We start from the raw sequence: 16,546 nt of genomic DNA, 5'->3' as shown, positions 1-16,546 counted from the left end.
CAAAAGCCAGACACTACCAATTGTCTGTCATTGTGCGTTTCGTGCGTGTGTCACGGTGTGTTTCCTGTTGCTCACTGATACACGGTGTGTTTCGGGTCTGCTAGCTTGCGCTGTGTGCAGCGTCTGGCTAATCGTCTTGGCCTCGCCGCGTCGCCATTAGCATTCCCCAGCTGGACGGAGAGGAAAGGGCAACCTCTTCCTGACAGAGAAAAGAGGGATTGAGGAGAGGAAAGACGGAGCGGGAGGCGAGAAAATAGATGAGCCAAAACAATAGAGCTTCTTGGATTTGGCTGCTCCCAGTGATGGTGTCTGTGCGCCAAATGTTTGAGAATCGAAACAAGCTGCATGAATATGGATGCAGCGGCCGGGGCTGCAGAGACAGTGAATACATCATCAGAGACGTCGCTATGTGTTTAAAAATACAACAATATCTTAAAAGGTCATTTTAATGCTGCTTAGTGAGCAAAACGAGGACGGCAGAGAGTCTGAAGGGGATAATGACTGGAATAATAACAATACAAACATTGAATTATCTGACCTGTGAAACCCAGATCTCTAGCCTGTGATGAACACACCAAAACAAAACCTGCATTATTGGTTCTGTTCTTATGAAGGTTGTAAAGCCTAATGCTTAAATGTGTTTACTGCTTACTTTGTGTCTCATTTAAGAAGCTCTGCACTTTTAATTGCAGTGTTGTTGAAGACGGATCGCAGCTTAAAGTCTGTTGACTCTTTACTTCATCTTACATTCCACAGTCAAAACTTTGCATGGTTATCTGAAGGCATATCCACTAGGGATGTTAATAATTAACCGTTAACCGACATTAAGAATTTTAACCGATTAACGCTATCAGTTAAAACGGTTAAAAGAAATATTAATAATTAATTAAAAAGCTGAGCAAAACTCAGAGGAGCAGCTCGTCACATAAAGGAGAAAAGCTGGTCCACCTTAACAACCCACCTTAAGAGCGTCTCGCTCTAGCGGAGGAGTTGTAGCATTTATTCACCGACAAATAAACTGTTCACACACTGCTACAGCTACGTTCACAGCTAGAATGCCACCAACAACCTCACACTCACCACCAACACACACACACGGTCTGTTGTTTTGCATATACACTGCAGCTGGCGCACCGCTGCATGCGAGATGTTTACTCTTTGTTTTGAACACATTGCATCAGTCTAAAATTACTTTTATAGAACTAGGGCTGTCAAAGTTAACACAATAATAACTTGTTCATGCAAATTCGTTTTAACGGCACTAATTTCTTTAATGCATTAAAGGTCCCATATCATGCTCATTTTCAGGTTCATACTTGTATTTTGTGTTTCTACTAGACGTGCTGCTCTACATGCTGTAATGTTCAAAAAACACATTATTATCCTCGTACTGTCTCTCTGAATATACCTGTATTCACCCTCTGTCTGAAACGCTCCATTTTAGTGCATTTCAATGGAATTGCAACAGAATTGCATTGCTAGGCAACAGCTTCCATGTTTACTTCCTGTCAGCTGATATTATTTACATACACTGCAACAGGAAATAAACTGAGACACATTTAGAATGTTTACGTTTAAAACCGTGTAATGGTCTAAATATTGTGTATTTGTGACATCACAAATTGACAGAACGGCTTGTTTCAAACGCACAGTTTCTGAATACGGGCTTTGTGTGTTTCTCTGTATATTAAGCGTTTTGATAGTTTAACAGTATTTATATAACTATGAAACCTGCTTTATAATATAAATGACATAAAAAACTCACTTTTTACCATGTGGGACCTTTAACGATGTATAATAATGGAAAACCTAAGGAACGCATTGGTACCAACCATGTCATATTAGCTTGTCAGGAAGGAGGCTAAATAACACTACGAAGTTGCGCTAAATTGTATTAATAATAATAATAATAATAATAATAATAATAATAATAATAATAATAATACATTTTATTTGGTGGCACCTTTCAGGACACCCAAGGACACCTTACAAAGATAAAGTTATACTCAAACAGATAAAAACAACCAGACATGACAGAGACATATTTATGCAGACACACATGATGGACTGATGGACACACAGGGAATAGGCCAGTTTGAACAGGTGAGCTCTGAGGTGGGATTTGAATGTTGTGACGGTGTCAGACTGCCGGATGTGAGGAGGGAGGGAGTTCCAGAGCCTGGGAGCAGAGCAGCTGAACGCCCTAGCTCCCATGGTGCTGAGGTGTGAGGTGGGGGGGGTGGTCAGAAGACCAGCTGATGATGAGCGCAGGGAACGGGAGGGGGTGTACTCCTGAAGGAGGTCAGTGAGGTAGGTGGGGGCCAGGTTGTGGAGGGCTTCGTAGGTGAGCAGAAGGTTTTTGAAGTCAAACCGGTGTTGAACAGGGAGCCAGTGTAGTTGGATGAGGATGGGGATGATGTGGTCGGAGGATCTGGTGCGGGTGATGATCCGGGCAGCAGAGTTCTGAATGATTTGAAGTCTGTTGAGCAGTTTGGTGGGAAGGCCAGAGAGGACAGCGTTGCAGTAATCAATCCGGGATGTGACAAACGCGTGGACCAAGATTTCTGTGCTGGAGTAAGACAGGGATGAGCGGAGTCTTGAGACAGGGATGGGCGGAGTCTGGAGACAGGGATGGGCAGAGTCTTGAGACAGGGATGGGCGGAGTCTGGAGATGTTGCGGAGGTGGAAGAAAGCAGTCCGGGTGACGTTATTTTTTATGTTGGGTGCAAAGGAGAGGGTGCTGTCTAGGGTGACCCCAAGGCTCTTGACGTGGGTGGAGAATGGAACGGAGAAGCCATCAATGATGAGGTTTGGAGCAGTGGTGTGTTGTGATTTAGAGAGGTTGTTTTTGCCGAGGAAAAACTGTCATGGCCATATCCAAAGGGATTCTTGACCTCTGACCTCCAGCTATGTGAATGTAAATGGGTTCTGTGGGTACCCACGAGTCTCCCCTTTACAGACATGCCCACTTTATGATAATCACATGCAGTTTGGGGCAAGTCATAGTCAAGTCAGCACACTGACACACTGACAGCTGTTGTTGCCTGTTGGGCTGCAGTTTGCCATGTTATGATTGGAGCATATTGTTTTATGCTAAATGCAGTACCTGTGAGGGTTTCTGGACAATATCTGTCATTGTTTTGTGTTGTTAATTGATTTACAATAATAAATATATACATGCATTTGCATAAAGCAGCATATTTGTCCACTCCCATGTTGATAAGAGGATTAAATACTTGACAAATCTCCCTTTAAGGTACATTTAGAACAGATAAAAAATGAGCAATTAGTATGCGATTAATCGTGATTAAATATTTGAATGGAATGACAGCCCTACTTTAAAGTAACAGTATTTTTACAAGAGTATAATCTCTTTCCATCCCTGCTCTAGTTCCTGTCAGCTCTTCCATTGTAATATCTTTCAGTGCTTCAACTCCAGCTACTTTCATTTATTAAAGTGCTTCAACTTGATCTTTTTCTGTCATGCAGGTACAGTAATACATTTTAAAAGCTCCCATGAATAATAATTTCAACACATTTTAACTGATTAAAATGTTTTAAAAGTGGAAGCGATCACATTTCATTTTCCTCAGGCAATTTAGCCATTTGTTATCCCAGTATGTCTGTGTAATATTATCATTTAATTTCCGCTCTCAAGCCAGCTCATTCAGTATTATAAGCAAAAATAGCATCTGTCTTACCTTAGATATCATTTAGTGAAACATCTTACCACATTATACTTTTTGTTTTTTACTAATTAAGACACAAAATGAGTTCTGCAAAGCACAGAACCGATTAAAACTGTTTGTGAAAATGGGGGAGAGAGAGCTAGTTGCCATGGCAGCAAAGCGTTTTTGGCCAGCGTAGAATGGGTTTGGGGGCTTTTAGCTCTTCATCGGTTTCACTTGATGTCAAGTGGACAATTTGTTCCTCTGAAATCACGAGGCCATGTACAAGCATTTTATAAATCAAGTCCTTCCAGCTGGAACGACACCGAACCTTCTCGGAGAACCTATTAATCATGTTGATTGACCAGCAGGCAGCGTCACAGGATGATACCGACAACTATCGTTAGCTTGTTAGCATCTCTTTTTCTTTTTGAGGTTGCTTCAGGATTTGTTTTAATTTGATTCATTTCTTCCCTCTGATCTGGAGCCATTTTAGTGCTTTATTAAATCCATCTTCTCAAGGTGTTTCAGCAAGACATCCCTCCCTGGAGAGAGGTTATTCTGGACTTTTGCCCGAGCTCTTTTCATTCCTCCAAAGTAAATTGGACATTAATCAAGTCATCTGTTATTGTCACTCCTCTTTACCAAACCTGGGTACTTCCTCCCGTTTCCTGCCTCTATTGTAACTACCTCTGAAAGGTTATTTCAGCTGTGCAGCCCAACAAATTCCTCTACTGTCATTTCCCTTCAGTTTTTTTTTGTGTTAGATATTGAAGTATCATCTTCACTCTTCAATACCGGATAGAGTCATTCACTCTGATCACACTCTGCACATTTTCTGTAAAGTTTGTTCTCTAATCTCTGGCACAGAAGTTACCTTTTTTTGCTTTTCTGTGCTTTTTGTACTCGTATGCAGAAAAGGAAATTCGCCGTCATTCGCCCATTGTCTGTCTGCCTCGCTTTGTTTTTCTTTGTTTTTCACTTTCCCTCAATAAGTGCTGTCTTAAAATGTCCTCCTCTCTTGGCAACAGATCTGAGTGAATTGTAAGTTACGTTGACCTCGCCATCAATATAGACTGATGCTTTACTTTACTCAAGTAGCTCCTAAACGGTTCCCACCGACCAGACTGTAAATACTAATCCACCTGCCTCACCTCCTGATGCTGTTCCTGTAACGCCTAATATTAGTTCTGCAAATACTTCCTTCACAAACTACCACTTCCCATCAATAAACCCGAACCCTTCGGATTCCTCAAAATGTACACTAAACATTGCAATCCCTGAAGCACAGGGGTGTATCGGTTCTGAAACCTAGACCGAAACCGTGGTCTCGTGTCACGGTACTGTCTTCCATGTCGTGGTCTCTCCACCCCCGCCACCGCGACTTAAACTGATTTATCGATTATCAAAATAGTTGGCAATTAATTTAATAGTTGACAACTAATCAATTAATCGTTGCACCTATACTTCCAATTGTCTTTGTATTTGCCTTTAATAGAAACGCCCTACCAGGCATTTGGACTTCTATAATAAAATCCAGATTAAAGATTTGATTTAACAGTGCTCATGTAGATCGGGTTAGATTTGAAAAATAAATTGCACTTCTAGAAGTTTCCTACAGCTTTAAGTATGAAGTAAAGTGTCCCATATGCTTCACGGTGACCTCGTCCCAGATTGGTCCTCACCTATATGATACATGACTGTTGGTTAGGGTTACAACTTTCAGATTCAACAAAGGACAGTATTTCAAAGAGTTCTTCTCTTCCATTACACCAAGACACCCCAGCCTTTATCATCTGTCAGGACCAACAATACATCAGGTGGCTGATCTTTTCCTGGCTGAAAAGAGCAGGTGTGTGTGTGTGTCAGAGCTTGTGCATGTACAAGGTGTGTATTTCATCGTCTACTCTCATCTCATTCTGGATCAATTTGTGTTGTCTAGTGGACATATCCGTCTTTCTTTCTATAGAAAATTACAACCACAGGTCCCGAGATAGTGGGGGCAGAAAAAGAGAAGTATCATCTCACCCAGCTCTCTACAAGAGTTAGGAATGTCACACCAGACTTCACTGTGAAATGCCCACTAGCTAATCCAGCTCTTTAATAAGTGACATTTTATCCATAGAAGTGCTTCTGTGCTGCTAAAATCTGACGTTTTTCTGTTTTTTGGATGTTCATTCACCGAACCAGAATGACTGAATGTGTGACGACCTCTGCTACAATACAAACCCACAAATACTTCTTTTACAGTGAAGTATTGTTACCTGACTTCTTTGTTAGACGTTTCTCCATTAACTCCTGTGTGTGTGAGCATTTTTGTTCTAATACTGGTTAGGGATGTTCATAATTAGCATTTTAACCGATTAACGCTATTGGTTAAAAGAAATGTTAATAATTATATCAAAAGCTGAGCGGCTCAGAGGAGCGGCTCGTCTCTTTAAGGAGAAAAGCTGGTCCACCTTAACAGCCCACCTTAAGAGGCGGAGCCGGATACAGGAAGTCGGCTTCGGTCTCTGGCTCGCTTGAGCGGAGCGGAGGAGTTGTAGTTTCGTAGCATTTATTCACCGACAATAAACTATACACACACTGCTACACTTACGTTCACAGCTAGAACGCCACCAACAACCTCACACTCACTGCCAACACACACGCAGACTACGTGTGCAGCGGCGAGCACGAAGCCTCCGGCAATGCTAGAGCTGCTAACGTAGCACAAACACACACACTGTTTATCAGGCAATCGCTATCGTTAATCTGGGCAGACACACAGCTGACAACCTGCTAAACTAAACTAAATGTGTGGTGGAGACTTTTACTGGGAAAGTGGCTGCATGTCCGCGACACTACACACAGCATCGTAGCTGCTAAGTTAACGCTCCCGGACGGTGAACTGGGGACTCAGTTGTCTGTTGTGCTCATACACTGCAGCTGTATGAGCACAACTGTTTTGAACAGCTGTAGCTGTCCTGCTGTAGCAGGAAGAGAAACGTTATCGTCTCCGACCGCAGACACAGGCACCTGGACAGAGACGATAACGTTTCTCTCTGCGGAGCAACAATACACGGGAAACTACTCACAAACCCCTGGCTGAGAACCGCTACGTTGGAGTTTACCCCGGTGGACGAGAGGGTCGCCTCCCTACGCCTTCGGGTTATGGGGGGGAAAACTCTGACTGTTGTTTGTGCGTATGCACCGAACAGCAGTTCGGAGTATTCGGCCTTCTTGGAGACCCTGAATGGAGTCCTGTATGGGGCTCCAGTAGGGGACTCCATAGTTCTGCTGGGAGACTTCAACGCGCACGTGGGCAACGATGGAGACACCTGGAGTGGCGTGATTGGGAGGAACGGCCTCCCTGATCTAAACCCGGGTGGTCGTTTGTTATTGGACTTCTGTGCTAGTCATGGACTGTCCATAACGAACACCATGTTCGAACATAAGGATGCTCATAAGTGTACATGGTACCAGAGCACCCTAGGCCGAAGGTCGATGATCGATTTTGTAATCGTATCGTCTGATCTGAGGCCGCATGTTTTGGACAATCGGGTGAAGAGAGGGGCGGAGCTGTCAACTGATCACCATCTGGTGGTGAGTTGGGTCGGAGGGTGGGGGAAGACTCTGAACAGACCTGGTAAGCCCAAACTGGTAGTGCGGGTGAACTGGGAACGTCTGGAGGAGGCCCCTGTCCGAGAGATCTTCAACTCACACCTCCGGCGGAGCTTTTCTGGCATCCCTGTGGAGGTTGGGGGCATTGAACCCGAGTGGGCGATGTTCAAAGCTTCCATTGCTGAAGCTGCGGCGGTGAGCTGTGTTTTTAAGGTCTTAGGTGCCTCAAGGGGCGGCAACCCTCGAAAACCGTGGTGGTCAGGGAAGCCGTCCGACTGAAGAAGGAGGCCTTCCGGGATATGTTATCTCGGAGGACTCCGGAGGCAGTTGCAAGGTACCGACGGGCCCGAAGAGCAGCAGCCACTGCCGTGACGGAGGCAAAGCAGCGGGTGTGGGAGGAGTTCTGAGCAGCCATGGAGAAGGACTTTCAGTCGGCACCAGAGTGCTTCTGGAAAACCATCCGGCACCTCAGAAGAGGGAAACGGGGAACCATGCAAAAGTTTTTAGGTTTTAAACGTAAACATACTAAATGGGTCCCAGTTTGTTTCCTGTTGCCGAGTATGTGAATGACATCAGCTGACAGGATGTAAATATGGAACCAAGGTGTTGCCTAGCAATGCAATTCTGTTGCCATTCTGTTGAAATGCGCTAAAACAGAGCGTTTCAGACAGAGCGTGAATACAGGCATATTCAGACAGACAGTATGAGAAAAAGAATGTAAAGCATGTAAACATGTTCTAGTAGAAACACAAAATACAAACATGGACCTGAAAATGAGCATGATATGGGACCTTTAAGACAGTTATATTCTGGAGTCCAGCCTCAGCTCAACTATAGAGGCTCCAAAATTTGTACGTCCATGTTTTTCTCCAGTCTATTAGCAATACATTCAAATACACTATATGCCCAAAAGTATGTAGACACCCACTCTGGGGCTGTTTCTTGGGGTTTGGGCTTGGCCAAGTCCGCGTGGTCACAACAAACTGATGACATCCAGACATCCGCACTGGGCCTACGCCAACAGCCTCTGATGACCAAAATTACCACTCTTGTACTCGCAGACGCGGAAGGTATAACTTCCACTTTAGATCTTCACCTGTCCGACTCACACTAACGGGGGGGCTGATGCAATGATGTCACAGCACAGATACAGAAATGTATCATGATACCCTGCAGTTAAAAACGATCCGATACCTTTTTTTATTAGTACCGATACTTTCAATACTTTCAGAATCACAGTGTTTTAATACGAGCCGTGAATTGCGTGTGTGTGTGTGTGTGTGTGTGTGTGTGTGCAGCGCTCTACTTTAGAGGATGCCGTTAGGATTGGGATCCCGCAGGAGCAGGCGGTTATAACTTTGCTGCTGGTGGGAGGAAGCAGTCAAAAAATAAACTGCAGTGATAACTGGAAGGATGGAGTTAACAAATGATTAAAGAAGGTCATGAACCGCTCAGCGGCTGCACAGTCCCGCTCCGAGCTGGTGTCTCTATCAGCAGAACTCCCTTCGAAAAACAAGGAAAATACCAGCGTGGTTCTGATTACAGATCAAATGTTATGATAAAATTAGATTCACTATCTTCTCTGAATCTATCCAAGCATCTCCTGTAATTCGGCAAATACATAATCCACCAAAGAGCAGGTGTTAAAGTACTATTCTACCATGCACCACGACACAACACAGCTCTTTCTACCGTTACTGTGGTGTCTTCCTGATTTTAGCAGCTTTTCTCTCATCAACTTCTCACAGAACTTCATCTGAATGTATTATCATTTTGTAGGTTTTTGTTTTGGAAGCCTCTCGTCATCTTCCGTGTTGCAGAACCACTCTCCGCCTTAACAGTTACTGACAGCCCGGACACACCAGGAACGTCAGGAGCGCGTGGCGGCTGTGTTACCTGTTGTTTTGACGCGTGCCGCGCGCGTCTCACAGCAGCAGCAGACAGTGAAGGTGATCTATTGACTGTATATTAACATCATACCAGCAAGATTACTACAGTTTCGATGTCTATCTGTAGAATATGTTACGGAGATGACAAAGACGTAAAGACTTATTTTTAAATCAACACTTCCTGCTTTCATTTCAAAATAAAAGCCCTCAAGCGTTTTTTCTGTGGACAGAATACCTTCATTTGTTAACAAAAGGCTTTTATTCTGAAATATGTGTCGGACAGTGTTCTAAACCAGTGGTTCTCAAACTTTTTTCACCAAGTACCACCACAGAAAATATTTGTCTCTCCAAGTACCAACATTATGACCGATGTTAAAATACAGTAGCGTAGGCCTCTACCCTATTCAGCAATGCACAGTTCACACAGGAGGCAAATTTATTCCTAATAAGAATATTATTTATTGTTGACTTTTGTCAAAGCGGTAGCACTAGAACTGGCACTTAAACTCTTACACAACTCTCATTCTACACAGGGGGCAGCCTCTCACACTAGGCCTGCACCATATGAGGAACATCTGCCATGTGCGATAACACTGTTCAATATTGCGATGACGATATGACTTGCGATAAATAAACAAATATTGAAGTGTGCATATTAGCTATACATATACATATACTGTATTTAAAATATAACTGGGCTAAATGTTGTTTCTAGAGCAGCAACAGTAAAGTTTACAACAGCAAAGTCACCATATAAACTCCTTAATATCTCACTAGAAACAATCTAACATGTTAATAAAATAAATCATATTCCTGACATGAAAATACTAAATGAAGTTTAGTACCACTACAGAGAGCTCGCGTACCACAGTTTGAGAACCACTGTTCTATAACATGCAGTGACTTGGAGAGCTCCATGAATGAATATAGTATGGAGTTTTAATTGTGGATTATTACTATTATTTACAAATTACCACACGTTTCTTAACCTTTCTCGGTCTAAACTAAATATAAATGATATTTATAATGAAATGAAATGGCCATTAAAAGGCAAACTCTATGTAGAAAGAAAGGGCTGACAACAGCATCAGAAATACAGCAGACACGCAGCTGGAACGCAGCTGGAACGTAGCTGGTGTGAACGCCCGACGCGTGAATCGTGCAGCCACCACGCCGCGCTCCTGACGTTCCTGGTGTGTCCAGGCTGTGATTCGGCGGTGACGGCGCTGTTTTACAAAAAAAAGCCTTATTAAACATTGTTTAATAAGTGATATCAGAATCAGAATCAATACTTTATTGATCCCCTTGGGTGAATTGCAGTTGTTCCATTTTAGAATAAAAATACATATAAGCATAGAAAGGTTATAGGAAAATTAGAAATAAGAATAGTGATGAAATGTAAATATGTGTGCATTAAAAAAAAAATGCAAATATAAAATTAACTAGCAAAGAAATCACATAAACTTAAGTTCAGGGGACATCAGATTACTGCATACCATTTCTTTTTTTTAATGAATAAATGTATACATTTAAACATTTTTGATTAATAAAAAAAATAAGTTTAATGTTCTGTCATCCATTATTCCATCACTTTTCCTGATGTTTTAGATCGTTTCAGTATCGGTATCGAGATCTTTAGGCACAGTGTCATTTCGAAGTCAGAATTTTGGTATCGTGACGACACTAGTTGGGCGGGAGTGAGAGATTTTAGATTTAGATTTGTTTATTATTTGTTTATTGCCTGCAGGTACAGTCCCCTGCCAGTAGGGGAATGCTGCAGCGCCCCTTCTTCCAACCTCCCTTTACAGTAACGCTCTTCATAGCTGAATGGGAACAAATGTCTGCAGTGGAGTGGAGGCTGTTATAGCAGCAGATTAATAATTGGAATGATTTACAACCTCATAGTTTTTAATAGTGTAAATTGTCGTTCATCTTATTTGCTGCTTCTCCCATCCCTTTCTTCTTCGCTCTCTTGCCCGCTCCCATCCTCAGCTTTGTTTTTGCAAACTCTTGCCTTCCAGTCTCCGCTCTCCTTCCTCTCGTTTATTCGCTCCGTCTTCCTCTGTAGTTCCAGCTGTCACATCTGCCTGGATTTGGACATAAAAGCAATAAAAGCATCAAACTGTTTGATATCTGACACAAGCTTGCTGATTGATGAGGCTGTATGTCAGCAAACCATCGGGGCTCTGTGTGAACCGCTTGACTGATGTCTGACCTGCAAAGTGTTTGGTTTGCATTTCGGTTTGGACACTAGTCTGTTGATTTCAGCCTGTTAAATAAGAAGAATCACTGTGGAAAATTAAAAAAACAACTTTAAGTATAAATCAAATAGCTAATTTGTGCATGTGTGAGATGAGAACTAAAATCTGATAAGACAGCAGGAGAGAGTGATTTCTGACCTCACTGTGGGTTCACCTCAATATACTCATTTTCCCCTCCTCTTTCTTACTGTGAACCTTTTAAATATTTGATTTCCTGCTGTTCTGTTGGTTTTCCTCTGGCCACGTCAGCGTTACTTATTTCATCCTCTTCTGACTTTTTCCACCCGAGCTGATGTCAAAGCCACGGAGCCGTATCAAGACCACTAACAGTCATAAATAACTCAGAGTCGGTCTATTTCAAACAGCAGGATTTGTATCCATTGTTTCACTTTTGATATGTTTTTGCACGCAACAAAAAAAAATTGTGCATCTAAATTAAGATCAATTCTAAAATTTGAAGTTGACATTTTACACTAATGTGTCTCTGTGTGAAAGGCTTCCTTCAGTCCTATCATTACACACTTTCCTCGCACTCTGAAGCAGTTGTTGCCTCAGCATGTGTGTGTGTGTGTGTGTGTGTTCATTCATGTGGCAGAAACAGCGACAATCAGCGAGACAATTGATGCAAGAAGCAACGCGTACGTAAAACAATGTGCGTGCATTAACCCAAACACACACACACACACACACACAAACACAAACACAAACACTCACAGATGCTCGCAGGGGAAAGAGACACAGAAACAATCACGAGTGCTCGGCTTTGTCTAATGAGCCACAGACAAACACAGAGACTGAGAGTGATTAGATGTGTAAAGAGCTGCGAGGAAACCAACCGCAGAGCTGACAAGAGCCCGGCGCTCTGCTGACGCCGCCATGCTGACTTCTGAGTGTAACCGCAGACTGTAGAACTAATGAATGAGAGAATACAGTACGCACAGTGTATTCTGTGCAGTTATTATCCACTATAGGTGAGCCTTAAAAATACAGGTGGAATTAAAGCTGCGAGCAGCGATGAACGGGGCCCTCGCACCTTCTCCACATCTAAGGTGGATCTGGTCAACCTGCTAGGAGTTTTAAAATAGAAAACATGTAATTTCTTGTTGCCAGTAGGGGGTGCTATGAGTGTGACTCAATATGGACATATAAATGTCCTCAGGACTGGACCCTTATCATGCCTGAGAAATTTGGGGCAGATCGGACTATGTACAGTGGAGTTACAACTGCCTGTTTCATGGCGAATGGCTCAAAATGGCCGCCACGCCAAGGTCATGTCTTTCAGTGAAAACTCACCATTTTAATAACATTTCATCCTGAAGGTCTCAAGTGGTCCTGACCAAATTTCAAGTCATTCTGATTAAATTTGTACACGGCCTATAAAACGCAAAAAATTGGCAAAAATTGCACATTAAATTTAAAATGGCTGACTTCCTGTTGGTTTTTGGGCATACCTTCAAGAGGCTTTTTTGTGCGTCTCCACATGTTACATCTGTCTGCCAAATTTCATACATGTAGGTGAAACCGGAGCGAGGGGCTCAATTTTTCAAACTTTCTAGGGGGCGCTAGCGAGCCATTTTGCAACACCCAAGCCCGAGACCCTCAAAATATCAAATTTTTCAACGCCTCTGATAAGTGGGCCAAGTTTAACAACTTTTTGAACATGGCAAAAGCCTCAAAAAGGCGATTAATTTGCATGAAAAAGAATAATCCTTACAGTTTCAATCGTTGTCGGTGCTCAGGCCCTAATAAGGAGACGTATCAATTTAGATGGCCAGTACATTTACATTTAGGAATTAGACTACATTAATATGTAGATTTTCATTAACTAAAGGCCCATGAAGTTTGGACATGATCTATCCAGCAGATGGATGATGAAACCTGTTTGGTTGAATCTCACAGCATAATCTGACACTTATTGTGGTGACGGCAGCAACAGAGAACAATAGAACATAATGAGGCAGGAGAGGAAATATATGGTAAAAAAGTAGAGAAAGTCAAAGAAATGAAGATTATCCTTGAAATTTCACAGGAAAGGTGGGCTGCAACTAACGATGATTTTAATTGTCGATTAATCTGCCAATTTTTCTCTCAATTAATCATTTTCCAGAAAAATCGTTGGGTCAATAAAATGTCAGAAAATAATGAAAAATATTAGTTTCTCAAAATAAATGTCTTGATTTTGTCAGTCCACAATCCAACAATTTAATATGATATAAAGTAGAAGAAAGCAGGAAATCTCCACATTTGAGAGGCTGTTAAAAAAAAAAAGAGAAAAAAATACTTCTAATGATTAATTGATCATCAAAATAGTCGCCAATTATTTTTCTGTTGAACGACTAATCGACTAGTCTACGAATTGTTGCAGCTTTACAGGACAGTTTTACATTTGTTCCAGTTTTTAATATGTTTCATAATAAGTTTGCAATTTCATATAAAGTTTTGCACATTCAGCTGACCTGTTGCACGCTCACTTAAATAATAATTGCACTATCAATATTTATTAGTAATACATTTTCCCTACAAATAATACCAATTTACATCTTTCTGTACATTTACAGTTACATCAGTTTTTCTTAAAAGTGATGGGAATCTATGGAACCTGTAAAATACTACCATGTTTTACAGCACATTGTAAATGGTAAACCATCAACTAAAAGGCAAGCTAAATTATATTTGCCTGTATTTAATTAAAATGATGAAGTACTATCATATAGTAAAACCTGTTCTGCAGGTATATTGGTGACTACCGTGACAAAACTAGTCCTGGCTGCAGCTCACCAGGTTCTTAACCTCTTCTCTGTAGGCGTTGTCATTAGTGATCCGACCTATCACGGCGTCAGCTAACTTGATTATGATGTTGGAATAATGGAGTGGTTTGCAGTCATACGTGAAGAGGGAGAATAGGTGGGGGCTCAGCACACTACCCTGTGGTGCTCCGGTGCTCAGTGTTATGGGGGGGAGTGCTTACCCATGCACACTGGTAAGAAAGTCCTGTTCAGTTTGATAGGCAGCTTGTTTGGGAGGGATGGTGTTAAACGGAGCTTTCATCGATGAACAGAACCGGATGAACAGGACTTGACTTGTTTGATCGTAGTAGACTTGAGGTAGTAGTAGTTCAGTGTAAACAACTTGAACTCAACTCTCATCTGTCACTTTATGGTTAATATCGAGGTATATTTATATTACCAACACACAATAATGGCATCTATATTCACTACTTCCCATTTCACAGAACAACGGATTTCTGAGTTTCCCTTCAGGGTGGATGAAATGATCCTTCACCCTAAAGAGATTAACAGGAATGTATCAGCATGACAAAATTATGAAAATAAAGCTGCGAAAGACCTATCCATGAAATATCGTCTGCTGCTTTGATATTCATGCAACCATCTGGACGATGATATTTTATCCTGTGTGTGTCCCTATTCTCAACTTGTTGTGACCAGCGGAAGAAATTCCTTCATTTTCCATGATGGGAAGCCTCCACTTTGAAGGTTGAAAGAAGAGAAAGACACGAAGGAAGAGACAGTTTTGATGAAGAGCTAAATGTGTCGGGAAGAAACAACCTTTTGCTGGAGAGGAGCAGGATGATTTCAGCAGTCTGGTCTTTAGAAGAGGAGAAGAAGATTACAGGATGAAGACGAGGGATGAATGAAGGAGGAAAAAAGCACTAAATCCCTAATCCAGAATTTAATTTCCCACTAGTAATATTTATATAGATGCATTCATGCAGATACCAGCTGTTTACCATGAAATGAAGCGGAAATATCAAGCCTTTGTGACGTGGGATGATGTGAGCAGAAAAATCTGCCGTCAAGAAGGAATTTAACAGTGTTAACGGGGAAAAGGTGAAACACAGGTTCAGAAAAGGACAATTGTATAAGAAAAGGTCTGTAGCAAAAACTCTGTTTGCTAAAACCATATCGGCTGTCAGATTACAGGTTATTCTGCTGCTCTCATGTGGCTAAAGGGGGAAATTATACAGCTTTAAACAGAACTACATTTTTTAAAATTAAATAACAAAAACTTGAGAAAACCTTGATTTTGTTTTGCACATATTTGACGGGCACAAAAAGTAGAGTCACAGAAAGTTTGTCATTTTGTATAAAATGTCTAAAATGTCCTAAATTATATTCAAATTCAATAAGGATACTATGAACTGATTTGAGTACATAGTTCATTCTTATGTCTTTGACTAAGTACATCAACAAATGCCAAGAACAAATCCATACCATATAATTACCATATAATAGATGTTCAATTTAAAAGAAAAGAGGGAAAAAAACTTAAGAAGAGGAGTGAAATAAAGGAAAATATTAGCAGCTAAACCTTAAGGGCTGACTTCGGTATATTTCAACCTGGACCCTATTTTCCCATGTTTTTGTGTCTAAGTGACTAATGGGGACAACACTTTTTGAAGTGGTCCAGTATTGACGGTGTACGCTGCAGCCGCCAACCGCCTAATGGGCTGTAATGTAATCATTTGGGGCAACCTGGCACCGTCAATGTACGTCCACTAAAAGTCCTTGTTTATGTCCCTGACAGGCTCAGATTGTTATTAGAAGTGTCTGACAACAATATGGAAAGGACCCGACAGAGAAATAAAACGTCTTTCTTACCTTTCGCTTTGAATTCTCCCGTCGCATCCTTGCATCATTGTTGGAATCATCTCAATATTCAACCATTACATTGAAAATATTTTAGATGACACTAATCTACACTTTATGTGCTCCAACACAACAAACTCTGTCAAAGGAAAGCGAAAGGTAAGTCCTTTCCATAATGTTGTCAGACACTTGGCAACAGTGGCAACAACAAGAACTTGGACGTAACATGACGGTGCTCCAAATGATTACTTTACAACAGGTTTACTGGCTGTGTCTGCAGAGTTCTCCCTCAATACTGGACCAGTTTCAAAAAGTGTTGTCCCCATTAGTCACTTAGACACAAAAACATGTGGAAATAGGTTCCAGGTTGAAATATACCGAAGTTACCCTTTAAATCACAGAGTGTATTTGAGAGGACAACATGAGAGATTAATGAAGAAAGTGGCACCATTGTGTTTAAGTTCCCATATCATGCTCATTTTCAGGTTCATACTTGTATTTTGTGTTTCTACTAGAAC

Source organism: Sebastes fasciatus, chromosome 22 (genome assembly GCF_043250625.1).
Source record: "Sebastes fasciatus isolate fSebFas1 chromosome 22, fSebFas1.pri, whole genome shotgun sequence".
Taxonomy (NCBI): domain Eukaryota; kingdom Metazoa; phylum Chordata; class Actinopteri; order Perciformes; family Sebastidae; genus Sebastes; species Sebastes fasciatus.
The sequence above is the reverse complement of the archived record's forward strand: the minus strand, read 5'-3'. Positions refer to the sequence as shown.